Source organism: Lissotriton vulgaris, chromosome 7 (assembly GCF_964263255.1).
Source record: "Lissotriton vulgaris chromosome 7, aLisVul1.2, whole genome shotgun sequence".
Classification (NCBI taxonomy): Eukaryota; Metazoa; Chordata; class Amphibia; order Caudata; family Salamandridae; genus Lissotriton; species Lissotriton vulgaris.
In genome coordinates, this window is record NC_141695.1 from 169,595,058 (window position 1) to 169,621,510 (window position 26,453).

Consider the following 26,453-nt stretch of genomic DNA (forward strand, 5'->3'; position numbering starts at 1 on the left):
ACCTGTACAAGTTATCGGGAACGATGCAGGGGCAGACCCAAACCAGTCACATGTGGAGATCAATGACAAATACTGAAGAATTAGCAGAGCTTCCAAGCTGGTGACCATTACTTAATTGACCCTGAAAATAAAAGACACGTTTTTAGTATTCTGGTGACTCATGACCATAAAAAACAAAGGTTATAAATTCAATATTGTGTCAAATACTTAAAACATTGAACTGGATGGCTGAATCGGATGTTGTCCCAGGTCATGTCTGACACCTTCCACCACTATTGATTATAGGACTTGTAGTTTTGTTTTTCTCATTAAAAGGATGGTCTCTAAAGTCCCAGTGTTCTAAGCGATGTTGGTCAAAATCAGAGGCCTGACGGAGGCTGAAGCATGACATGGCTCTGCTTAGCAGTGAGATGAATGACAGTTCCCCAACCCTTCCATTCTTTGACCTACAGAGGCTCGTTGGCCATTCATAATTTTTTTTAAACGACAAAGAAACTTATATTGCAGCTTGTGTCAACTGAAGAGATAAAACGCCGGGGTGTGTTTCATTAACTACTGACAAACATGAACAATCAAGAACATGAGTTTCTGGAAAACTATCAAGCACCCAATCAGAATCAGCCGCCCTTCACACCCAGGAATTCTTGAGGCTTTGGAGAGGGTGAATTGCACATGGTATAAGAGGAACACTACATCGACTCAAAGCTCACTTCTCAGGGATGTACTGAATTGCCAGCCTCATAGCACACTTAGCCAGCTCTTCACCTCCTCCTCCTCAAACTGTTGACCAGCTATCAGGGAAAATGAGCCTGCAGCAAAGCCTCGCTGGCTTGGTTCCACACCGGACCAGGCAAGGTGGTCAACTCCATACTCTGAGTCAGCAAGCACTCTGGTCGAGCCAGTCCTAACCCCACATGAATGTTTCCCATCAGAACTATTTTAATGGTACTAAGTTATGTTTCTGCCAAATGATTGAGTCAAAAATTGAAAATTTTTACTATGAAGTGCTGAAAGAGAAATCATGAAGCTTTTCAATATTTCTGAGTCTGCCACAGGACACAGGAGCATTATTTCTTTAAAGCAGCAAATCATGTATGTATGTAGTTTCCAGGATAAGCAAATGATGGTAATGAAATGTAAACCGCAGCATTAAGGTCACACACCACAACATCTTTCCCTTTAAACCGAAGATAACAGCCTACAATAACAAGCATTTGCAATGCAATAGGTCTTGCATTAGGAAAGTTTGAGTTATTGGTATTGTAAATGACAAATTTTTAATTATTGTGTTGGTTTTGAAAATAGCGAAATTAATAGGTTTGTCATTTACAATGCCAATAGTTTTAACTTTCGCAAACGCAACACCTATAGCATTTGTAATGCAATATGTGTTGTATTTACAGGACTTAGATGTATTAATATTACAAATAACAATGGCTTTTATTTTTTTAATAATTAATACTTAGATACAAGTTATTGTAATTTATAATGGCAATAGCTTAAACTTTTGTAAATAACTTTTGGGAAGATTATGTTCAGTGTATTTTATTGTGATGAAAATCCAAGAACAGAAGTGAAATATTAACATCTTTTTGTGACATTTGTAATAAAGCTTGAAACATTGAAAGAACATATTAGAACCAGTTGTTGTTGAATGGTTGCACAGAGTGATGCTGTGGCCTTCAGTGGTGCTGAGTGATGCTGTGGCCTTCAGTGGTAACCATGCACTAATCGCATGTAATACGTACAGTTTGGGCGACATGAAATCAAGGCGACCATAACTCAAAAGCAGAGTTGCTTCTCTTGGTTTGTGAAATTTGAATATACTGCTGTTTGTTCAGCAGCAACAACCAAACACGAATGGTGAATATTCATGTGCTAATGCAACAACCTGTACTTTTTCAAACACAACTGTGCAAATACAGCAAGCGAGACTTTTTAAACACGAATGCTGGCTATTAATGTGCAAATGCGCTGTGCATCTGAAGACACCACCCGGTCTGCAGCTGATGCGTGCATATTGCTCACCTCACACTGAACATGGGCCTCTCACACATGGGCATGACTTGCACAGCATGTATATGGCGCCCCTCGATGCATCCCCATCTAATGTGGGGCCCCCTAGCCACCAGCAACTGCATGATGGAACTTAAGAGCCGTCTGTCTCTGGGGCTGACAGGCCCAGACATGCAGAGATGCGGATTAAAAAGCTGAGCATTTCTGCAGTTGTTGCATGTCCTGGCCAGTCATTCTATAGCATGCACACTGATTTTGAGCTCTTTTTCAAACACCACCGATTTAACCAGGTATGGGATCTGTAGAACAGGTAACGTGTTTTGTCCAAGATCACACAGCATTGCTGAAGTGGGAAGGCATTATTAGAAGGGTCTTCCCCATGAGCCACAATCGTGAAGCTAACACAAATCGCACGTAGAATTCAGTCATAGACTACAAATGTAGAACAACTTCCGGGAAATGTAAGCTGCAGGATACATCGAGAAAAACAGACGTGGACAAACTGCATATCTGACATGGGGCAAAGGTCAGTGCTCGAGGCTCGATTGTAAACACCATCTCGGGCACACAGAGGCGCAGATCGGAGCAGCTGGCATGGAGCGCGCGTGGCCAGATGTGAGGGAAAGAAAGGTAGAAGTGATACTGGCAGACGAGCTGCATCAGTGCAGATGTAGCACTAAAGCACGCGCCAAACACCGCGAAGAACAGGCGCTTCCTTTTTTATCCGGTTCAATGTACTCATTGAATTGCTCTCGAAAGAATGAAACGTAGCGCACTGATAGTTCATTAGGATTTTAAGAGCCCCAGACATGCTACTCGATTGATGGATGCATCTTGGCCACCATTACTAAAGGCCAGCCCTGCTCCTCGGAAGGATGAAAGGCTGAGTTGCTGTACGGGGATCTCAGCGCTGAGTGGCTACGCTAGAGGCGCCACCTTACCTCCTCCGTGCAGAGCCGACATTCCTTCTGCAGCGTCTCCGTCCGCAGTCCAACAGTTTATCCCAAACAACCCCTGGCACTGGCACCCACTTACTTTACTCAAACACACTGGAAAGTGAACCCCCTTGCGGCCAGAAACCTGCCTTCAAGGCAAAGGCGAGGAAGCACCCCGTAGTGCAAACGTGGCGCAAGGATAGTTCATTACAGTCCAAATGCTAATCAATATTTTAAATGGGTCTGAGCACCTGGATCCAATTCTCATCTGTAAAAATAAATTATCACCGCCGACGGGCCCGAGATTCCAGAGGAAACGCTGTGCCCGCCTCCCTGCTCAGGGCGCGCTGCCATTGGCGGACCCCTGAGGCAGGAAGCCAGGCAACGGGAGAGAAGACGTAGGCCGGGCCAGAAGAAAGAAGGAAGTCCCGCCTGCTGCTGGGCTATGATTGGCTGCCCGCCGGGATGGAGCAAAGAAGCAGAGTCCTCCCGCGGCCCGGGGCTCCCGTGAGCTAGGGAGAGACCCGGGGCCGCCCCAGAGAAGAGAAATCCTGCGTAGCTGGTGAGTGGGGTCCGGTGCTGGTGTGTGTGTGTGTATGTGTGCGTGTATGTGTGCGATTGCGGCGGCGGCGGGGGGTCTTTGTATGTGTGCGTGCCTGCGTGTACTCTCGTGTGTGGGCGGCGGCGGCGCGGGGGGGGTGCTGGGGAGGTGTAGTGTGTGCCTGTATGTGTGCGCTCGTGTCTGCCTGCGTGTGCATGTGTTGTGAACAGCCTGCTCTCTGTGTGTGTGTGTAGGTGCGGCGGCGGCGACGGGGGGGGGAGGGGAGGAGGTATGGCTGTGACTGTGATGTGCGCGGCTGTGATGTGCGCATGCATGAGTGTGCACGTGCACACAGTGTAATCCAGCCAAGAGAAGCTCGTGGCAGTTTCCTGTCCTCCATTCCCCCGAGTCAGATAACTATAAGTCTCCACCCTGGACGCATCCTTCGGATGCGAATTCCAGGGCGAGACCTAAAAAACTAACCAAAAAGCAACAAAACTAGAAAATGCATTTCCAAATGCTTCAAAAGAGAAACAGTTAATACAAATGAACAATATTAAACTTTGTTGGTACCTTAGTAATGTGTTTACTTCTTGGCTTCACTCCATCTGCAGCAATAACGCTCTGAAAGGAGAAAATACTGCTTTGAGTCTCAGAGTCGTCAGTGTTACTGATCTCAGTCACGAAGACTGCGGTGTCGGAAGATAACTTTCTCTTATTTGGCTTTATTGTTCCACCAATCACGCCATCGCTTTTAGCAGACACGCTACTGTCAGCAGCATCATAACTTCAAGCAGATCAGCCAAGCGGATATCACCACTCACATTGGGTGAACAGACTTGTCTCTGCTACGTACATCCACTCTGTTCTCAAATTTGCTTGGGGCTGTCAAAATGCAAAGAGCTGCAATATATTCCTCACACTTTCCTGACTACGTTATTTTAAAAGGGTGTGACATTCAAGCGTGATCCTTGGTTCATCTGCAAGCTGAATATTTTTAGAGGTTCTATTGCCACACAATACTAGTCCCATATTCCAGTTTGTCCACAGGGTGTTTCAACCCTGGTAGGTTATCAGCTGCCTGTTTTGCAGATAATTTCAGATAGTTTCTGTAAGAAACTGAATTATTATTTGTGGTAGATGAGGAACAATCACAACCGTTGTCAGAGTGAACTTTCAAAGCCATTCAATTAACCTAGGATCAACCCCCTGGTACCTAAACACCGAACAGGAGGCTTAACTTAATGTAATATGTAAAATATTTATAAAGAAACCAAAAAAGTAAAAGTCAAAATGACACTAAAATGACAAAATCCAATAGGGGAATAAGATATGAACTGTAACGCTGTAAGAATCACATGGTGTCAATGGATGAGAGGCCCGGGCATGGATTAGTCTCTCTGGAGCTGACTGCTAAGTCAGCGGAAACCGGAGGCCATGGCCTGCAAGCACATAGTGCAGGAATTACCTGCAGTGGTCCAAGAAGACATCTAGTGCTCCAGGCTCAGATAGGGCTGCTGGCCTACAGGGGGATTCACGGCAGGTTCGGGTGCAAAGTGCTTAGAGTATTGAGAACAAGCAGCAGATGCCCAGCAGGGCAATAGCAGACAGTCGAAGGCAGCAAGGCCCGGACGAGACTGAAAGGGAGTGATACCTCTGGCCCTCACCATCATGCAACAGCGTAGTGGAGCTCAGCGGGAGGACAACCCGATGACAGCCACCCACTGGGCTGGGACCCCCATGACAAGGCAGGCCGATCTGGTGATGTGGTAAGAGATGTAGGAGCCATGTCCTCAGCGAGAAGCAAGAAGGATCAGAATCTAAAAAAGATACTGACCAAGCTCCCGATGACCGGCAGCAGAGAAGGGAGGCTCTCCCCAATGACACAAATCAGCCAAGATGCAGACACCTCTGAAGCCCCAGTTACCCACGCCTTTTTAGAGTCGCTATTCGGTGCATTACGAGGCGACTTGCAGACGCTGAAAAGGGAAATAGCGGGGAGATGAAGGAGATAACCAATGGAGGCCACACGTTCCTAAATGCAAATAAACACTATTGGGTATGGGCTCCCAATCAGCAAGGCCAAGCCACAGCCTAATGTATCAATAAACAAAGAACGCCAATGCTGCCCTTAGATAATTCTCAACATATCAACATCTCACAATCGATTCAAACATAAAGTGAGGGGATCAATGTCTCTTGAATGAATCTTCAATTTTATTGATTGTTTTACTTCATTTGGAATTTTTTTTTTAGTTTTCTCTAAATCTTTTTTCAGTTTGCAAAAACATATAACATGCAAAATATGGAACACATTATGTACACTTAAAACACTCCCCAACCAACACTCACACATACACTCAGTTGTGAATCACAATCAACCACTCTCAATCACTCTCTACAATACAAAAGTACATACTAACAATTCTTCAAAGTTCAATATAAATCATATCTCCATTAGTGCCATAGACATTCCTTTCAGCCTATTTGTAAATTTTTATAAGAAATTCAAAAAAAATTTCATGTTCTTATGGCATCATACAATACAGGGTCTACGCGTTTCGAACTCTTCCTATTTTTCGAGTTCTCATCAGGACCACACTGTAAAAATGAAAATGGGGGAGATCTGAGTTGGATTCTAATTTTAGACCATATCTCAAAGCTAACAAGTGGCTCAACATCCGTCTCTTGACCTCTTACCTTTGTATCAATGTAACCCAATCAATAAATCGTAGTCATCTTAGTACCCGGCGTAGGAACACCTAAACAACAGTAACACAGAAAGGCTCAGCCGAGCTATTCAAAAGTGTTCTCTATTTAACTACAATGTTGCACACTCACATATTCTCACTCACCGGTGTGTCTTGTTTGATGTACCACCTCTCTGTGAATGGACAGAGATTTCTTATTAGGCACAAGTCGGATCTTATTTATGTGAAAGCAAAGAGCCGCGAAAAAAGTCGCTCTTACCTCGATTAGTTTTGGTGTTAGCGGGGGTTGTTGTTGAATATGCAGGTTTTTCTCCTAAAATGATAAGGAATCCTATTACTACTTGCTACTTGACGTCATTAAAAGAGTCCGAACTTGGTGTGTTAATTCTCACATTACCTTAAGGATAAGGAATCAATGAAGGGACCCGGAGTGAATTATTTCATGGTGTCCTGAAATGACAAAACGGAGTATCCATGTCATTTCCTATTACTTGCGAGGTGACCCTAGAGTAGTCTATTCCTATTGATACCATCGGAAGTTAGTAGTATTACCGTGATTCAGGACTTAGTTCCTCCGTGCTCCGGCTCCTGGGGGTCCGTATGCTCTCCAGTGCTCGTACGGCTCTATCTGTGTAAACGGAGCGTATTTACCTCACTTCCGGGTCGCGCCATCTTGGAGTGGGTTGTTTGTTTATTTTTCCACATCGGTCCAAACATCGACGTGCATTATATTTTCAAATAGCAGAATTATGGAACTAATATAGTAGCCAGGAGGTTGTATATATCATAAAATTAGTTAGGAGGTTGTATATATCATAAAATTAGTTGTGCTAATTGCACGGTGGTGCCGCCATCTTGGAGTGGGTTGGTGAATCGTCTCTGGGTATGTCAAGATAATGATTATTTCTTAATTTATTTCCGATATTGACCTGAAATCAACACATCTACGAAAGTTTGTACATCTCTGAAATTTCATTTAATCCTTCAGTTGCCGGGTTACTAAAGGGGCATTTGAAAGGCATCACTTTCAAACATAAGACAACTTCAGGGAGACATGAAACATTCACCAATTGTAAATCATGTTACGTCATTTATGGGATAACATGTCCATGTGACTTATTGTACGTGGGAAAAACCAATCAGGAGATAAAAACCCGAATCCAACAACATAAATCAAGAATAAAACGTAAGGTTCCTAATGCACCTTTAGTACAACATTGGCTAGCAAAAAATCATCTGGAAACTGATCTCCACTGGACGATGATAACAAAGGTCGAACAAGATAAGAGAGGAGGAGACCTTGAAGCCAAGTTATCACGCTATGAGGCAATGATGATTGTCAAATTCAACTCGGCAACTGAAGGATTAAATGAAATTTCTGAGATGTACAAACTTTCGAATGAGAAGTAAAACAATCAATAAAATTGAAGATTCATTGATCCCCTCACTTTATGTTTGAATCGATTGTGAGATGTTGATATGTTGAGAATTATCTAAGGGCAGCATTGGCGTTCTTTGTTTATTGATACACGTTCCTAAATGGCATAAACATCCCGCCTTATGATAAGGCGGGACGTCGATGCCATTGGAGACCGCATTGCCTCCATCGAGGATCAGGAGCAAGCCCGGGAAGAGGAGGTGGAGCATCTACAGCAAGAGATACTCCGGCTCAAGGCTCAACATAGCGATCTCCAGGCACACACAGAAGCCCTGGAGAATCGGTCTTGGCGAAACAACATCAGCGTTAAGGGAGTTCCCCCCTAAAGAAGAAGGTCCAGACATCACACAATACCTGCAGGGTCTCTTCAGGAGCATACTGGGCGCCCCCACCGGATATTTTGGCTTGCATTCCAGACTTTCAACTAAAAGCGTGTATACTACGTGCTGCCAGGGACAAGCAACGACTAAGATATCAGGCCCACTCCATACCTTTGTACCAGGACCTGGCTCTAATACCTCTTCAAAAGTGTTGGGTGTTCCGAGTGGCAAACACGAGTCTTCGAAATCAAGGAATACCGTATTCTTTGGGTCACCATTTCCGGCTGATTTTCATATGGAAGGGCAACCTCCTCCAGCTCAGATCCATGCAGGACACTTGCCAGGTGCTGGGCATTGAGAATCCAATTCATACACAAAACCTGATCCTGATATCTATAAGCTTTATATTCCTTTTCATCATCTGTTGTTTCGTGTGTGTGGGTTCACTTACTCCTATCACTCACTATGCCTCTTATAACAGACTGTGCTTATCTCTATGATGTCCTCGTAACAACCGTGTGTCTTCCCGTGTGTGTCTGCCCTACTCACTCTCAGGCGCTAATGTGTGTCCTCCAACAAGAGTAAAGGAAAAAGTGTGGGCAGGAGGAAGGAACCTCACGGGAGCAACCACCAGGGAACTGCTGACTGGTACTCGTCAGTATGTTCCACTTCTCATCATCGGCTCCTTCCCACCAAAAAGAAATAGAATTTCAAAAGAGGAAAAATACCAATGGGAAAAATAATAAACAACTCAAAAAAATGTAAATTGATACTTGTATAGCGCACTACTCACCGCAAGGGTCTCAAGGCGCTTGTAAGAATACCGCTGTGGAACCCATCCTGGGCATCCCCAAGGTGGAGGTCAGGCATCCTTAGCGTTGTGGGGGCCGTTGTGGAGATTAAGCAAGCTATTGCCCAGAGTTGCTGAGTGGTACTCCATGATTGGAATAGGCACCGAGGCGAGAATTATCAGGTCCGTGGAATTTTTGAGCCCAAGACCCGCCGAGGCGGGGAATTGAACCCTGGTCCCGGGCTAGACTTCTGCATCAGGGTCTGCCGCTCTAACCATTGAGGCTTGCTCTCCCCACCTCTGCGAACGGGAACGGGAGCCCGATGAGAAATGGTGTACAGCACTATTGACGGTAAGAAGGCTGGACGACTGGGCAAACATAGGAGCGTGTGAGCATAGTAGAATAAGCCCATGTGGGCTATAGAGGCCACACACGCTATGAGTCGCGAGTGGATTAATGGAAAAATGGATAGGCTCACAAAGGGAATTGGAGCAAACTAGCGCGAGAAACCATGCAGGCACTCGTAGCAGTACCTACCAGGGGCATTGAGTTCAAGGGATGCATGCACACATGGAAGTTAGGGGCGCGGGTGTTAGGAGCAATCCAACATACACTAACCCAATGCGCATTTGTAGGTTGACAATAAGTGACCGCAGCACACAGAAGGGGATCAACAAAGCGTACAAGTGTATGAAGACCCCAGGTATGCTGGCAGACACCTTTATGAAAGTAAATTACACCGCTTTCCCTGAAACAGTTGGCCCTTATAAAAATGTTAATGATATGGGCAACACACTTATGGTGTCACTCTATGCTTTTATTTTTGTATGTGGTGTCTTTGTGTCTGCAGATTTAACAACTGGCACAGTCCAGAGCAGTATGGCAAAGAAAACCCCCAGCCCTGAAGAAGTTGCCGCCGAAAAAAGAGAGGCAACGAAACATGTTGGCTTCACATACTTCAAAAACGAAGCTCAACTGGAGAGTGTAGTTTTTAATAGGAGAGGTACCCAGCACAGAATAAAGCACATCAGAGAGCCAGGGTAATCTAACTCCATTTTTAAAAGGGTACCAGACTGATTAGCGGTCGTGGCGCCCCAGGGGAGTAGATGCACATGAATGCAATGAGGTTTTCACACTTTTGAGTTGTTTATTATTTTTCCCATTGCTATTTTTCCTCTTTTTAAAGTCTATTTCTTTTTGGTGGGAAGGAGCCGATGATGAGATGTGAAATATACTGACGAGTACCAGTCAGCAGTTCCCTGGTGGTTGCTCCCGTGAGGTTCCTTCCTCCCGCCCACACTTTTTCCTTTACTCTTGTTGGTGGACACACAGTAGCACCTGAGAGTGAGTAGGGCAGACACAAAGGGGAAGACACACGGTTGTTACGAGGACATCATAGAGATAAGCACACTCTGTTGTAAGAGGCATAGTGTGTGCTAGGAGTAAGTGAACTCACACACACGAAACAACAGATGATGAAAAGGAATATAAAGCTTCTAGATATCAGGATCAGGTTTTGTGTAAGAATATGATATGAGTGGAGGGTACCTGAATCCGTAAATTCCCTCTGAGCTCCAATTTGATAGGACCATTGAGAATCCAATCCAGGAGGAGAAAGAGGGCCCCCAGACTAAAACTCCTCGAGAAAGATGGCATAAGCTCTACGGGAGGCGTAGCACAGAGCGAGCGACAAGACCGGACCCCAAGACCATGGCACAAGAAAGACTGGCAGTGCTGGAGACATTGTCGAAGGAGACATCCCCGCATGATGACACCGTGAACAACTGAGGGACAGATAAGTGACATTTGCAAGGATAGGTGGGCGGCAAAGAAGTCTGCGGGGAGCGTAGAGACACGGGGAGTGTAGAGACATGGGGAACTGGCCACACATGTTCCCAACTATTCCGACTTCCAAGGACGCGCACACACAAATGGCGGGCCCTGGACAATTTGAGGTTAATGGGCTTCTAAGCTGGGGTTGGGGAGGGGAGGGTGGAGAATGGGTATGCAGGTTGAAGGTGTTGAAGAGAGGATCAAGCGGCAATGGAGGCCGGGCAGACGTTGGGAGCTCAGGGGGAAAAGGGATCAAAGGGACCCAAATACTGGCCAAAGCTGGTGCACTCACTATGACACGCTATTTCCCAGCCCACACTGAAAATTCTCACTCTCAATGCGAGAGGTCTCAACAATCCCAATAAAAGGAGGTCCATCCTTTCCTACCTGGATAACATGGAGGCAGATGTGTGCCTCCTCCAGGAGACACAGCTCCTCTCCATAGATTGGCATAGAATGAGGTCACGACTCTTTCCCCAGCAGTTCTTTTCATCTACCCTGGATAAGAAGGCCGATGGCTATTTTAGTAGCCAAACGTTTTTAGGGGACAATGGGAGAAAAGGTGGCTGAAATCAAAGAGGTTGATGGGAGCAGGGCCATGGATAGCGTAGGTGTTGGCATGAGTATTTCAGATGCCGAAATTGTGTGGTAAACCGCCAGAGTTACTGCTCCCGCAATCACCCTTCACCCGATATACAATCAATCCAGGGGCTGCGTCAATTGCCTATAGATAGAAACGGCTCCTCCACCCCCACAACCCACCTATACCAATAACCATTTCAAATACCAACCCCACCAGGGATGTTGCTAATAGGTTAAACAGGCCCAGGGGCTCGAATCAGAACAGGTTGTCTAGTACCTCGTGCATTAATGTTCCTGCCGCCCCAAGTATCAATGGCTAATCAGGATGTCCTGAGTCTGCCGCCCGCTGCTTGCCCTTATGTATTGGTACTGTCAGGAGTACCTACTTTAACCCCTTCCATGCTCATGACGAGCTCAGCTCGTCATGCAGTACACTGCTTGTGTGCTCATGACGAGCTGAGCTTGTCATGATCCATGGAATTTAACAATTTCCAGCACAGGAGGGGAATTGCTGTAGAAGTCAAGGTGTTAAAGAGGGATAAGCATGAGTCATGGGACCAGCTACGCAATAAATGTGCAGACTGACTATCAAGGCATAGAAGCGTCCATGTATCCTAAATAAAGGTTATTTTTATGGCACGCAGGTTTGGGTGAGTCAGTGCATCTACAAAAAATATAGGAGGGGACAGTATTGTAATGAACTTTCGCAGACCTTCTTTGGTGAGACACCTACTAGGGGCTTGCTAATTCATTACACCTAATAGTGCTAACATATGCGCACTACCCCTTGGTTATTTCTACAAACCAAGTCATGCTCCTTTCACCAACAATTCCTCTTGATTACTACCTCTAATAGGTTCGAGGCCTTGTCTGGATTAGAGACCCAAGACTGACTATCAACTTTTGGGGAAAATACTGATCCTGCTGATGATATCCTCCTTTATCTCACTTCCCCCCAGAAGTCGCTTAACGTTCTCTTTGACGTTCTCACGTCCTTCGGTAAGAACTCGGGACTTGTCATTAACTGGACCAAATCCTGTGTCTATGCCATAGCCGGTACTCTGCCGCCTCTTCCCCGCAGGTTCCCTATCCTGGTGGCGGCCGACGGCTTTAAGTATTTGGGGGTCTATGTATCCACGATCTCCTCGGTCCGCTACGAGCGGAATCTATATGCTCCGCTCCGCAGACTGAAACAAGACGTTCGGCGTTGGCGCGATCTGCCTCTATCTCCATTGGGCCGGGCGGCGCTCTTTAAAATGATGTCGCTCCCCCGATTCCTCTATGCCCTGCAAAATTTCTTCGATCCCGTTCCAGCTCGCTATTTCCGCGAAGTCGAGAGTTTACAACGACAACTTATCTGGGATGGTCGTGCCCGCATTGCCTTATCCAAGCTCACGCTCTCCTGGTACGACGGGGGTATTGCGTTGCCGGATATTAGACGTTATTACTGGGCCTCACACCTGAGCGCCATCAACCATGCGACGTACTCTCCGGAGCCCGCTCCCGCCTTTGCCTTGGATAAACTATTGCTGCCTGGTGGCAACTTTAATAGGGCACTGTATTCCAAGGCCCCCTACCGCCTCCTTACGGGCCCGACGAAATGCGCAGTGCGGGCATGGAGGGATGCTACTGTGGCCACGGGCTGGGGTGGTAGACTGACACGTAAGACGCCGCTGTATGATTCGGAACGGTTGGGCAACCTGTGGAAGACGAAAGGGTTTGAGAAATGGGACATGATTGGGATCAGCACTGTGGAGGACCTGTGGGCACGGGGCGCGGTTAAGTCCTTCGAGTTATTGAAGCTTGAGTACCGACTCGACGATAGGGAGCACTTCCGGTACATGCAGGTGAGACACGCCTTGGCTTCTGTCTTTCCCCCTGGTACAGACATTCCGCAATCCTCCCCCTTGGAGGATCGAGTTCTGGACGGCCACGTCCCGGATAGTACCATCTCCTTAATCTACAAGAAACTTATTAACAACAGAGCTGACCAGCTTGAGAAGCTCCGGGCCGCCTGGACGGCGGACGGACTTGAATTGGACGACGAGGACTGGCAGTCAGCTTTGTCCTCCCCTAAGGAGGTGGCTATTCCGGCGCGACTTCGCTTTGTCCAATTGAAGATCCTCCACCGTGTTTATCTTACTGGAGTGCGTCTGGTGCGAATGGGTTTGGTTTCGGATGGACGATGTAAGCGTGGGTGTGGGATGGATGGTACCTTTCTTCACGTTCTGTGGGAATGTCCGATGATTGCAGCGTACTGGTCCAGGGTGCATGATGTTATGAGTCGTGTCACGGGGATCCCATTACTTCCTGAGGCACGTCGTTGCCTGTTGAATGTGTGGGAACCGTCTGATTGCAATGCTGCCCAGACACTTTGGGTTACTCTAGGCAACATGGTCGCTAAGAGGGATATCGCGCAGCTCTGGGGCTCCCCTAGAATACCATTGCTAAGTGCATGGAAGGAGAACATGGACTGGTCCATGTTCCGAGAAAAGACGGTATATGAGGCTCGGGGGCGCCCAGGGAAGTGGTCCAGAGTTTGGGCTCCCTGGAATACTTATCGTGGTGACATTTGTTCTCCTCCGCTTGATTATGAGGTCCCTCTCCCCTCCTTTCCGTGATTTACGTTCCTCTCCTACTCCTACCACATGTTTTGTTCTCTCGCGCGCGCCACCCCCCCCTCGACGTTGTCGTTTCTCCTCCATTATCTTTCCCCCCCCCCCACCTCCAGCAACCCTTGCCACTATGATACCATGTGTTTGTTTGTTTGTGTTCTTTTCGACAAAAACATAAAATTAAACCTTTCTTATCCTACTTTTATGATGTTATGCTCTTGCGGACAATGTGGACGTGATAGATTGCTCCAGCGACGTACTGTCTCGGAATATACTGTTCACTCAGCCTGTTTATGTCATAGCGGCCGGCCCTGCGGGGTTGTAGGCAGACGCTGTGTATTGTGCATTCGTAAATAAAGGTTTTAAGAAAAGAAAAAAAAAAAAAATACTGATCCTGCTATTAGGTTACCTCTTGCCATGCCAGTAACTGAGTGTACTATTCCCACAACCCACTTATCCCCACTATGCAAACGAAGGCCTCAGCAAGTTCAGACCTCCGTATCTTAAGCTGGAATGTTGCAGGGTTGTACTCTAAACTTCACCAGCCAGATTGGGACCAAGATATCCTTTTATTTCAGGAAACATGGACCACACAAGAATTGCATATTGAGGGGTTTGAATGCCATAATATCCTAGCAACAACCCCCAACCAGGGTCGACCATTTGGGGGTTTATCAATCTGGGTCAACATTAAGACAGGGGGGTGCATAAAAACTGTACATATAGACAACAATAATATTTTAGGCATATTATTTAATAGGGGAATTTCCTTTTGGATAATTCATTTTTATAACAATGATTTTCATTCTGTTCCAAATATGCATTTTATGAATTTGTTTAATTTTATTGCATCTGTTGGAAAATGCAAAGACTCCATTAAGTCAGTAGGAATCTGTCTTGGGGTGATTTTAATGCTAAGCTAACTTACTCATGGTCAAGCAAATATTCACATAGCAGCAGACAAACATGCAAAAGGGGTAGAGAGCTAATGGACCATTTGAACACCCTTAACTTAATTAATGTTATGGAAATTGATGCAACTACAAAAGATAATGCCCCCCCTGAACCGACATTCAGAGGGAGGGTCTGTTCATCTGAAATTGATAATGTTTTTTTATCTCCCCCGCTTTAGAAGCAAGCTTGCTTAAAGCCGAAATTATGGCCACAATCTTTGGGGACCATAACCCAATACAAGTAACGTTACGGATGTCTCTAGTTCCAACGCCTCAGACAGAATGTGGTGCTGGAGATCTATCACCATCCACAGATAACCGCAGACTGGTATGGCGAGGCATTAATTATGCAGACCGATTCAGTTCTATGGGTAGTGGAAACATGAATCTTATTAACATCTGTTTAGAGGCCCTGTTGCACACCCAGTGGCTATCAGCGCCTTTACCGAACTCAGTGGAGCCATTAAATCCTTGCTGTCTAAACCCATTTGTACAGTACTGCGCGAGCCTAGATGGTTCAATCAGCAGTGCTCAATTGCCCACAGGAAGCTCCGCAAGGCCCTATCTCAAAGCCCTAGGTGTAATGATTTAGTCAAGTCCTTAAGGTTGACATATAAGTAGGCTATTGCTAATAGGAAGGAACAGTTATTAGGTGAGCACTGGGATGCGCTCAATGGGACAACCGTTCACTCCCATCAGATGCAACATAATGAGCGCTACCTGGGAAAGTCACTTTTCCACTATTTACCAAGAGCCTGCTTTTTAATCCGACCCTTTTATTAATAGGGTGCCCCTGGAGTCTCATTATCAATAAACGAGGTTGAGGAGGCTATACGTCAGAGTGCGGGCAATAAAACACCATGCCCTGATGGGTTGGCCATCGATCTTATTAAACATAAACCAGATTTCTGGGACCCACTGTTGTTAAATATTTTTAATATTCTAATCAGTGCCTAACTGCCGAAGACATGGTCTACTAGCACGATCGTTTCCATTTTTAAAAAGGGCGATTGCACACAACCTTGTTGCTGTAGACCAATCTCCCTCATAGATAACACCCTTAAAATTTTAGGCAGCGTTTTATACACAAAAATTTTAACCTGGACAGAGGACAAGCCTAGGTAACAATGAGGCGCAGTCGGTAGTGCTGACTATGAGTGTGTTCTTTCACTTTCAATTGACGGGGCTACCCCCCTTTAGTCTGGTGAAATCCAAAAACGGGATTCAAGTCGATCTTCTCATGACACAGACTTTTCAGGTGAAAAAATTGTCAATGTTTGCTGAGGCCCTTCAAAATAGTTACCCAGCTCCAAAAATGAGGGTCAACGAACATTCATTGCAAAGACAGTTTTGATGAGATGCACAACTTTTTTGTTATTTGCTTCTAGCTTTCTCCATATTCATTCATTTTCAACCTTTGTTCGGCGTGCAAGCTTGCTCCGCGCTCCGCCCATTGCACTGCAATTGTGAAACCAAACTGAAGAGGAGCCAATTATGCCCCCGCCAAGCTGCACAGCTGTGCCTTCAAATAAGTCCAATAAATCACTCATGTTATACTTCTGTTAATCCATATTTACTCTATTTTTATCAATCTTTTTATCCTTTGTTTTCTTCGACTTTTTTTTAATCATTTTATTTCTTTGTCAACGTCTTTTCACAACAACACAGGAGAAACGTGTTTCCACAGGTCACAATTTATTCAAGAACACCCAATGCATTTCGGGATTACCCTTCGTAAGGGGTTTATCTGGGGAAAAATATATACAGAACTATCAATAAAATCCAACTTCTAAGTTTCTGTACATAAGCATCAAGCCAAGTGTAAAGCGTCATTTATCAGTGCTATCTACTACAACAGTCAAACAGTGTGCAACATTTCATTGCTCATTTTTCAAACTCCACAGCTCGGTCACAAAACCCTCCTCAATTTAATACATCACGTGGCTCCCTTTTTGGTGTGGAAACTAAACCGTTAATATAATTTACATGTTAGTGGATTGGCAATCGCATCCTTTGGGGAAAATTTAAAGTACATCAAGACCCCCAGTTTCCCCCTGAGCCCTCCATCTAATCTCTGTTCTAGTTTAAGCAATCGAAGAATTAAACCCCATACACGCTTACCGTGACTAGTGTTTGTAGGCTATTTAAAAGCATCATTATAATCCGCTTTACGCGTTTTATCAGAACTTTTCCGTACCATCTCACGGTCTATCTGTGGTTACCCCCGCACTCCTTTACAATCAGTGTCATGATCAGGGGTGTCCATAGATAAAGGGCTTACAGATTCGTATTGGTAAAGAGCCAGGTCTTCAAGGCCTTACAGAATGAGTTTCCAGAATCGAAATTGAAAGCGGAAGGGAGTTCAACAAATTGTCTGCAGCAAGCGAAAAGGACCTCCCCCATCTAGATTTTCTGAATATAGGCACAGTCACCGAATTACTTTAAACTCAATTCTCCGACCCAAAGGAAGCCAAGGAAGGCTCTTGATGGTAGCCGCAACAGAGTGGAATTTAGGAGGACCCATCACCAGCCTGGCAGTAGCATTCTGCACAAGTTGGAGCCGGTGTAGGAGACCCCTATTGATCCCTACATAAAGGGCATTGCAGTAATCCAATCTGGACAACACAAGGGCTATCACTGCCTGTTTCCACGCGGAGGTGGAGAGAAATTGACATATCTTTCTGAGGGTTCTTATCATTCCGAAGCAGGTGGAGACAAGGAGAGGCAGGTATCAACCATGATGCCTAGATTTTTGGCACTGAAGACAGGGCGAGGGCAAGATCCAAGCGTATCTGGCCTCCAGGCCCTGGGCCAAATCTCCTGATTGTCTCCGAAAAGTAAAATCTGAGTTTTATCCCCATTGAGTCTTAGATAGTTGTCTGCCATCCATGCAGCTACCGCCTGCATGCAGCTTTAAAAATTTGCCGCTGAAGCTTCAACACTCTCAGGGATGGTAATCATGATTTGAGTGTCATCAGCATAGGATAACACTTCTAGGCCAAAAGATCTTACAACCCTGGCAAGCGGGGCTACATAAAGGTTAAAAGGGTGGGACGCAATGAGGATCCCTGGGGAACTCCACAGAAAAGCCGTTTAGGAGCAGAAAGGAATTGACCCATCGCATCTCTTTGAGCCTGTTCCGTAAGGAAAGATAATAATAATAATAATAATAATAATAGGGGGTCTTATAGAGCGCTTGGTGACGCACCACGGCGTGTCCCTGCGCTGAAAAGCAAGTGCTACCAGGAAAGTACCGGGACAGGGACCCAACTACCGGGCAAATAGGAAGGTTTTTAACTTGGCTCTAAAGGTGCGCTCTGAAGGTTCCAGGCGCAGTGCCACAGGAAGTTTGTTCCAGCTTGAGGCCGCCAGATACCTAAAGGATCTGCTGCCCATCCGTACTTTAGATACCTTAGGAATGGATAGGCGCCCCGAGCCAGAAGATCTGAGATCACGGGGGGCTCGTATTGTGTTAGCAGGCCATGCAGAGGGAGAGGAGCCCTGCTGTTAACAATCCGGTGGCATGTGCATAGTGCTTTGAATTCCACCCTGCTTCTCACCGGAAGCCAGTGCAGGGCCTGGAGCGCAGCTTTAGATGATGCTCTTCTGGGTAATTTTGGATACCAGCCGCGACGCAGCGTTCTGCAGGACCTGCAGGCGGCTCAGGTTCTTCTCAAGAGTCCCCAGATAGAGCAGGCTGCCGTAGTCCATCTTGGACGTGACTAGTGCATGCACTAGAGTTTGACGGGCTTTGATTGGCAGAAGCTCCAAGACCTTCCTAAGGCTCTTAAGAATCCCGAAACAGGCACCAACTACCCGGTTCACCTGGGGTCCAAAAGTCAGCTTAGAGTCGAACCAAACTCCCAAATTCCTCGTCTCCTGGCAGGGAATTGGTGCTAGTCCCAGGCAAGGAGGCCACCACGCCGACGTCCAAGCTGCTTGGTCTCCCCCCACCACTAGCACCTCAGTCTTGCCTCCGTTGAGTTTAATATTTACAAAAAGGGGTGGTGAGGGACAGAGTCTCTGAATTAAGCAGAAAGCTCTCACCCAGTCAAAAGATCAGGGCTAGATCCAACACCGTTTTTTAGCTCACTGCACCATCCCAGTTTCAGAACCTGGCTGTATGCAAATTAGTCTGTTCCTGTCCCAGTGCATGATGGGAACAGGACAAACCAAACTACAGAAGCCAATTCTTACACTGGGAAGGAAACAAGCTCCCGGGGACCGGTTTCTGGCATTACAGCCGTCTTCGGCCCGGTTTGCTTGAATCCTGATGGTGCAATGAGCAAGGGTCTCACATCTGAGAATACCCTTCCACGCTTAGGGTGGACAAAAATATTTACAAAAAGGGGTGGTGAGGGACAGAGTCTCTGAATTAAGCAGAAAGCTCTCACCCAGTCAAAAGATCAGGGCTAGATCCAACACCGTTTTTTAGCTCACTGCACCATCCCAGTTTCAGAACCTGGCTGTATGCAAATTAGTCTGTTCCTGTCCCAGTGCATGATGGGAACAGGACAAACCAAACTACAGAAGCCAATTCTTACACTGGGAAGGAAACAAGCTCCCGGGGACCGGTTTCTGGCATTACAGCCGTCTTCGGCCCGGTTTGCTTGAATCCTGATGGTGCAATGAGCAAGGGTCTCACATCTGAGAATACCCTTCCACGCTTAGGGTGGACAAAATTATTTACAAAAAGGGGTGGTGAGGCACAGAGTCTCTGAATTAAGCAGAAAGCTCTCACCCAGTCAAAAGATCAGGGCTAGATCCAACACCGTTTTTTAGCTCACTGCACCATCCCAGTTTCAGAACCTGGCTGTATGCAAATTAGTCTGTTCCTGTCCCTTTCTCACTGCTCCATCAGGATTCAAGCAAGCCGGGCCGAAGAAGGCTGAAATGCCAGAAACCGGTCCCCGGTAGCTTGTCTCCTTTCTGGTGAAGAATTGGTTTGGTAGTTTAGTCTGCCCTGTTCCCATGATGCACTGGGCCAGGGACAGACTGATTTGCATATAGCCAGGTTCTGAGCTGGGATGGGGCAGTGAGATAAATAACGGTGATGGATCAAGCCCTGATCTTTGGACTGGGTAAGAGTGGTCTGTTTAACTCAGACACTCTGTTCATCACCACCCCCTTTTTGTAAATCGTTTTTGGCCACTATAGGTGTGGCAGGGTATACTCAGACATGAGTCCCTTTCTCACTGCTCCATCAGGATTCAAGCAAGCCGGGCCGAAGAAGGCTGAAATGCCAGAAACCGGTCCCCGGTAGCTTGTCTCCTTCCTGGTGAAGAATTGGTTTGGTAGTTTAGTCTGCCCTGTTCCCATGATGCACTGGGCCAGGGACAGACTGATTTGCATATAGCCAGGTTCTGAGCTGGGATGGGGCAGTGAGATAAATAACGGTGATGGATCAAGCCCTGATCTTTGGACTGGGTAAGAGTGGTCTGTTTAACTCAGACACTCTGTTCATCACCACCCCCTTTTTGTAATCCGTTGAGTTTAAGGCAATTGGCAGACATCCAGGCAGCAAGATCTTGCATGCATGCTCTGAAGATGTCCGCCGCGAGACTTGGTGCTCGCGAGAGGGAGATGACCAGCTGCGTGTCATCGGCGTACGACACCATGCTCATGCCGTGACTCTCCACTATGGTAGCAACCGGGACAACATACAAATTAAAAAGGGTTGGACTCAGGGATGAGCCCTGCGGCACCCCCTGGTCCAAGGCAACTCGCTCGGAGTAGCAGTCGCCCTGCCTGACTTGAAAACCTCGGCCAGAAAGAAATGATTGGATCCATTTCACCGCTGCCCCTCCTACTCCCCCTTTGTTCAGACACTGTAGCAAGATGGAATGTGCTACAGTGTCGAACGCAGCGCTAAGATCCAAAAGGATCAGGGCCATAGTCTGGCCCTCATCGGCACCCTTCCTAATGGTTTCGGAAGCCATGAGGAGCGCTGACTCCGTCGAATGTCGGGGCCGAAATCCAAACTGGGTGGGGTGTAGCCGGTTAGTGTCTTCTACATAATGCATTAACTGCATATTCGCCACCTTCTACGCCACTTTGGAGAAGTAGGGTAGAAGGGAGATGGGACGCAGGTTGTCCAGTTTCTCGAAGCTGATATTCGGCTTCTTGTGGAGGGGAAGCACCACGGCTTGTTTCCATTCCTCTGGCATGGTGCTGGACCTAAAGGAGACATCCATCAGATGCCTAATGTAAGGTTCTAGCGTTGTCAGGCTGTCCCCCAGCCGCTTGGGTGATTCTGGGTCCCGTGGAGAGCCTGATTTCACAGATCTACATATTTTAATCAGGTCGTCTGCTGGGGGGGGGGGGTGAAATTAAGCAGTAGATTTTGTCCACCTGCCTCTCTAGCAGATGCTTCAAACTCTCCCTCTACCTTGGGTTGGGTAGGGAAAGCTGAATAAATTTTAGACACTTTGTCACCAAAGTAGTCAGCAATACGATTACAGGCGGCAACTGAGCAGACCTCCAATCCTACTGAGGACTTGGGGACAGTCAGGGATTTATAGACACTAAACAGTTCTTTAGCTGAGTTATCAGCACCCAAGATCCTGTCTGCATATTAAGCAGTTTTCGCTGTCCTAATCAGGTTATGATACGCTCGTCTCATGACGAGATATCTCTCTCTCGCCAGGCTGTCATAGGCTGCTCTCCACTGCCTTTCTGCCCGCTTGCAGTCCCTCTTGGCGCCTCGTAGTTTCTCATTGAACCACGGTGCCGTTCTCTGTTTACGGCCGCTCTCCTTCGGTCGGCCTAATGGGGCCGTACGATCCAGTGCAGCCGTGATACGGTCGTTAAGCAACTTGTTTGCCGTATCCGCGTCATCGCCTCCAGGAGGGCCCCCTGCGATAAGAGCCTCATTGAACTCTGGCAAGGAGAACCTGGCCCATTTACGCCTGGGGTAGTTGAGGGGCAGGGGGTGTGACACCTTGTGTTTAGGGAGATGAATTTCAAATGGCACCATGAAATGGCCTGTCCAGGGGAAGGGCTCGGGGGGCGCCACTGTGACATCCTCCCAATTTGCAAAGACCGGGTCGAGCAAGTGGCCATGCTGATGTGTTGGAAGCTGACCCTTTAACTCGAGCTGTAAGGCCTGAAGTTCTTGACAAAACTCCATCGCTCCTGTGTCTGACAGATCCTCTAAGTGCATGTTAAAGTCTCCGAGTAACAGAAACTTGTCTCTCCGTAGTGCTGTCTCCGTGACATACTCTAGTAGGTTCCCTTTAAACCTTGCCAGTGGTCCCGGGGGACGGTAGATTAGATAGCCCTTCACTGTGGTACCCCCATTAATTTTTATGGTAAAAACCCCAGCCTCGCTACCCGCCAAAGGGACTAATTCCAATTGACAAGCAAACTGTTGTTTAAAAGCAATCGCTATGCCCCCCCCCTCTGTCCTCGAGTCTGTCCAGTCTCACCATCAGATATTCTTCTGGCAAAGCCTGAATGATGTCGGGGTCCGAGTGAGCATCCAACCACGTTTCCGTGAGGAAGAGCAAGTCTAATTGTCTATCCACAAGAAGATCGTATATGTTGTGCTTGTGGCATCGCAACAATCTCACGTTAAGCAGGCCACAGGACAAGGTGGAACTGCCCCGGGTATCAGCTGTCAGTGTGCTAAAACAAAATTGACAGTGCCTGCACCCTCCCTCTTCCCCTATCTTTAAACTATGAAGGCCCGGCATGCAGGTAGAGGTGGAAAGACTTACAAGATCGCTCCTACTCCAACACACTCGTTTGTCTGGACCAGGGATGGGGGCCCTGGGCCGTGTCCGGCCGCGGACGGGTGCAGACGGGCTAGGCTTAGGTGCGGCTTTGGCGCGCGCACGACGCGCCCGCTGCTCCAGCCCGCTGCGTCGTCTGGCCATGACGCACATTATATAGTGTTGTGAGGAGGGTGGGAGGCCGGCGCGACTAGAGCGCTCCCCTAGCCACACCTAAGATGACGCCCACCACCGCCAGACGCCGGCTCTAAAATCGGCTGGGCGAGGCAGGGAAGAAGATTCAGAGCGTGTGAAGGGTGTCAGAGTGCCTAAAAATATATTTCCCCAATTATCATAGAATAAAAGCCCCCAATGCTAAAATAGCAGAACGATGCCCAAATGCTTCCTAAAAAGTCCAAGTGCCTCCTAAAATGGTAAAAGGTATTCCCCACACAGTAAAATCAAGCAGCAACCTCGCAACCCTAGTTGCACTCACTAGGTAGAGCTTCGAAAGGCAACGCAGCCGCCGAGAAGCCCAACTAAATACTCAGGGAGGGCGGGAGGCCGGCCCGACTAGAGCGCTCCCCCAGCCACACCTAAGATGGCGCCCACGCCGCCAGACGCCGGCTCGAAAATCGGCTGGGCGAGGCAGGGAAGAAGATTCAGAGCGTGTGAAGGGTGTCAGAGTGCCTAAAAATATATTTCCCCAATTATCATAGAATAAAAGCCCCCAATGCTAAAATAGCAGAACGATGCCCAACTGCTTCCTAAAAAGTCCAAGTGCCTCCTAAAATGGTAAAAGGTATTCCCCACACAGTAAAATCAAGCAGCAAGCTCGCAGCCCTAGTTGCACTCACTAGGGTGAGCTTTGAAAGGCAACACGGCCGCCGATGTGAGCACATTAAGGGCGGAGCACTCAATCCCTATTTCCCGGAGCCTCCCAGCCAATCTAAGGGGAGAGATGGTATCGAAGGCTGCCGCTAGGTCCAGAAGGGTCAGTAAGGTGGTGTGACCTGCGTCGATCTGTTGTCGAATGTTGTTAAAAACAACGGTTAACGCCGTCTCGGTACTGTGCTCACTTCTGAACCCATGTTGAGAGCCATCGAGCAACTGATGATCCTCCAGATAGGTGCTAAGATGGAGGTTCCGGTGTTTTTCCAAGATTTTAGCTGGGACGGGCAACAGAAAATTAAACTGTAGTTCTTTAGTTCCGCTGGATCCAGACAGGGCTTCTTTAAGAGAGGTTTAACCACGGCCGTTTTCCAGGCAGTGGGATACTGGCCAGAAGTAATAATGGCATTAGGAACTACGGTCAAAGTAGGAACAATAGCCTCCATTCCTAGTTTCAGGATCTTCAGGGGACAGAGCTCCATAGGGGAGACAGATCTAACTCCACTTAACATCCGCTCCGTGTCTTCTTGAAGTATAGGGGGAAAGGCGCTCAAGCGGCAATCCTTTGGAGAAGCTACAAGAGAATCCGAAGGACGATCGGCGTTTGACCCTCCGACATTGGATATCTCCAGGGAGGAATATATGTCCTTGATTTTGTCATAAAAAAGCATGCCTTTTTATCACATAGCTCCTGGGAGACTTCGGTGTTTGCAGAGACCGAGGGGGCTAGGAGGGAATTAATCATAGTGAAGAGTTCCCTCTGGGATTTGATGGATTTCGTCATCTTAGAATAGTGGAAAACCTTTTCCTCATTAATAGCTAGCCTATATTCCTTCAATCTGAGTTTATGCAGGTCCCTTTCGGCTGGGATAAGCTCACAGCGCCATATTCTTTCCTGCTCTCACCGTACCTGCCTACGGTTTCTCAACCTTTCGGTGAACCAGGGCGCCGAAGGGTGTTTTCTGGCCACATAAGGCTCCTTAAGAGGGGCAAGAGAGTCCAGAGCCACCAAGAGCCAGTTGGAAAAATCATCATAGATTGAGTTAACATCCAGGTGGGGGACACAGCAATAATTGTGAAGATCTTCCTTATTTATGCGGCTTCGGTTTCTCTTCATCTCCACCCTGTTCTTAAAATTGGTATCAGGGTGAGATTCTGCAATTCGCAGAAAAAATGGAATGGCGTAATGATGAGACCAAGAGAGTGGGATGGGATCATTCACCTCTATCCTAGGATCGTTAGAGAAGATCCCGTCCAGAATGTGTCCCGCCGTATGAGAGGGGCTCCTCACCAGCTGAAGAAGGCCACAGGAGTCCATAGCTTCCAGGTAAACCTGCGTTTCAGAGCACAGACTTTTCTCCAAATGGAAGATAAAATCATCCAAAAGAGTGACAGAGGATCTAGCCAAATAAGGCTCAATCCGATTGCTGAAGTCCTGATTAAACATTCCTCTGGGTCCAGGAGGTCGGTAGCTGACCACTCCCACAAAACTATCAATGCGTAGGATCTTCAAGGAGAAATATAGGTCTTGGTAGGGATCTGAGGGAGTGGTGAGGGCCTCAGTGAAGCACGAGAAGGTGTCTTTATAAAGTACTCCCAAACCCCCCTATCAAATCTGGACAGAGCATACTGTGAGGGGATGGCCTCCACCAGGTCAGGCTCTGAGCAATCACTAGCCCAGGTTTCAGTAATAAATACCCAATCAGGCCTACGGGAGGAGACAAAATCATTAAATTCTGCTCTATGTTTAATCAGAGATCAGGAGATACCCTTAAAAGGACTGTTTCATGGGTAAGGGTAGGGCTGACATGTTTCCCCTTGGGTTTTTTAGCTACCCCCAATGAAATGACTGTCTTACAGCTAACACACTCATATAGCCCAATGCTCACAGTTCATCGACCTGCAGTGCACACCCTTCTATCCTTCTCTCCTTGAAGCTCAAAGAGCTGTCCTCTCGGGTAAACAAGGGGCTTACCAGGGTCTACGATAAAAAGGACAGCGTCCCTGGCACAAGGCGTAAACTTGGCACAGACGGACACAGACTGGCGTGCTTTTGGCGCGCCTGCTGCGTGCGTTCACTGCGCGTCCGGCCCGGCATTCAGATTAAATAGCTGGGCCATTCAGGAACAACTAGAGCGCTGCCCATCGATCTGGGACAGGAAGTGGAGTAGAGCAGCAAGAGTGAAACACTCACTTCCCTCATACAGTTGGCGAGCTGTGGTGGACCGGGGAAGGAGCAAAAGACCCCCCCACCTCCCTCCCCGAGATGAAGAAAAAAGCAGAAGAGTGCCTGGAGAGAATGCAGTAACCTCGCAAAAGTAAGCAATTATAATAGTTTTTAAAACATTCCCCCCATTAGAACGCACACAATGATTCAATACAATCTTAAAATCGCAGTCACTTTCTAAACACAGTAGCAGCGCAACAGCATGGCATCTCTAATCAATGTGAACCACCATCACGTGGTGTAGAGGAGGAGACAAATGTGATAATAGTTAAGGAACTGCTGGGCAAAACTGACCTAAAAAGGAACTGGGCCTGCACTGCACCCCCCAATAGGTTCCAAGAGTGGAATGTGGCAACATCATGTTATTATCAGAAGTTTGATAACAACAAGAATAGTGCACAGAGAGAGTCAAAAGTTGAAGTAAAGAGACAAAAAAAACAGAGATCAAGAAAGGGAAGAGAGAAAGAAGAAACAGGGGAAAAGGAAACATAGAGTTATAGGAATCCTTACCTGACAATTATTTTTTTGTTCCCCCAAGGGTGGCAGCCACGCTGCACTGCCTGTCATCCCAGAATACCTTGAAAGGAAGTAAAGAAATAATTTTGCATCAGACGACAATCACACTCCATCACATTTTACAAATAACTGTCCTGGATTTACAAAACAACCGAGCCCAGGGAGAACCAGAGTCTGACTTTAGCCTCCTTTAACCCCTTCCATGCTCATGACGGAACGGTTCCGTCATGAGCATAAGGTGGCCTGTGCTTATGACGGAACCGTTCCGTCATGGTTCCATAGGCCCAATGGAACGCTCAGCACCGGGGGAAAATCCGCGCAGCACAGAAGGGGTTAACAGCTATTGCTGTGAATGTTCCCCAATTAACCGCC

General features: G+C 47.2%; 1 protein-coding gene and 1 long non-coding RNA gene across 2 annotated transcripts in view; both read right to left on the bottom strand.

Moving 5' to 3' along the window:
* LOC147701092 (uncharacterized) lies at positions 1-26,189 on the bottom strand. Its single transcript, XR_015297432.1, has 3 exons — positions 26,076-26,189; positions 4,066-4,116; positions 1-121 (listed from the first exon to the last, which is right to left on the bottom strand). It is a non-coding gene; the product is annotated as an uncharacterized LOC147701092 (long non-coding RNA).
* LOC147701089 (uncharacterized) overlaps positions 1-26,453 on the bottom strand; it is a 546,834-nt gene that overhangs the window by 429,580 nt on the left and 90,801 nt on the right.